This window comes from Palaemon carinicauda, unplaced genomic scaffold (assembly GCF_036898095.1).
Source record: "Palaemon carinicauda isolate YSFRI2023 unplaced genomic scaffold, ASM3689809v2 scaffold3655, whole genome shotgun sequence".
Lineage (NCBI taxonomy): Eukaryota > Metazoa > Arthropoda > Malacostraca > Decapoda > Palaemonidae > Palaemon > Palaemon carinicauda.
Window position 1 is genome coordinate 6,327 of NW_027171338.1, and position 1,174 is coordinate 7,500.

The 1,174-nt window shown below is 34.2% G+C and overlaps 1 long non-coding RNA gene across 1 annotated transcript in view; it reads left to right on the forward strand.

Moving 5' to 3' along the window:
• Positions 1 to 890: 890 nt before the first annotated feature.
• LOC137636717 (uncharacterized) overlaps positions 891 to 1,174 on the forward strand; it is a 2,312-nt gene continuing 2,028 nt past the window's right edge. The window contains exon 1 of the long non-coding RNA XR_011043194.1: positions 891 to 1,174. This exon is cut by the window's right edge and continues 1,818 nt beyond it. This is a non-coding gene — a long non-coding RNA (uncharacterized lncRNA).

Genomic DNA, 1,174 nt, shown 5'->3' on the forward strand with positions numbered 1-1,174 from the left:
ACAGAATTAATAATATACAGAGATTGTGTGAAATTTATCCTGTCAAGTTTAATTTCATTTCTGGTAAGAATAACCCTGCAGATTTAATTACTAGATGTGTATCGTATAATCAGCTCCATAAGTCATGTATTTTCACAGGGCCAGATCTTAGCTTGACAGAAGTCCCTGAATTGTCCATTACTATCCCAGCATTTGAGGTTGCCACGGAGATTCATTCGTCTCCTTTAATTGGTGCTACCGAAAATTTAAACCACCTTGTTGATTTGGAAAGTTATTCTTGTTTAAGGAGACTTCTACTAGTTCATCGTAGAGTATTTTTGGCCTTACACAAGTGGAAATTAAAGGCAGGAATTTCTTTTTCTCCAGTTACTAACTATTTTGCCTCCTCTCTGAGTCATTTGTTACACGTTGAACAATGTAAGTATTTCCCTGAGGTATATTCTTATTTTCAAACTGGTATGAATTCTAAGAAAGAGATTCCTCCGATCATAACACAGTTAAATTTATTTATGGATGAACAGGGTATTTTAAGAGTGAAAAGTAAGTTCAAGAAGTGGAATTATAATATTAACGTCAAATTTCCAGTGCTATTACATCCAGACAGTCATTTAACCAAGTTGATTATTTGGGACGCACATGTAAAATTATTACATTCAGGTTGTTATTCTGTGTTAACTGAGCTTAGAAGGTATTACTATATTCCTAAACATTTTTCAGTTGTCAAAAAAGCTCTCAAGCAATGCATTCATTGTCGAAGATTTAATAATCGTACCATAAAATTAAATCAAAATTCTTATAGAGACTTCCGATCAGATCCTCCTAGAGTTCCCTTTGCAAATGTTTTTGTTGACTATTTAGGACCTTTCAACGTGAAAAATGAAAAAGCGACACAGAAAATATGGTTATTGTGCATAACTTGTACTTGGTCAAGGGCCATTAATCTAAAGGTCTGCAGAAGTTTGAATGTATCGGATTTTCTTAGAGGTTTCCAATTACATTGTTTTGAATATGGCATACCCCAGTTGTGTATCAGTGATTTAGGAACGCAGTTGGTAGCAGGTGCTAATATTATAAGCTCATTCATCAATGACTCTCAGACAAGATTGTATTTTGAAGAAAACTATGTGAAACCTTTATCCTTTCAGCAATATTTTAAGGGTTGCAGCCAGCTAGG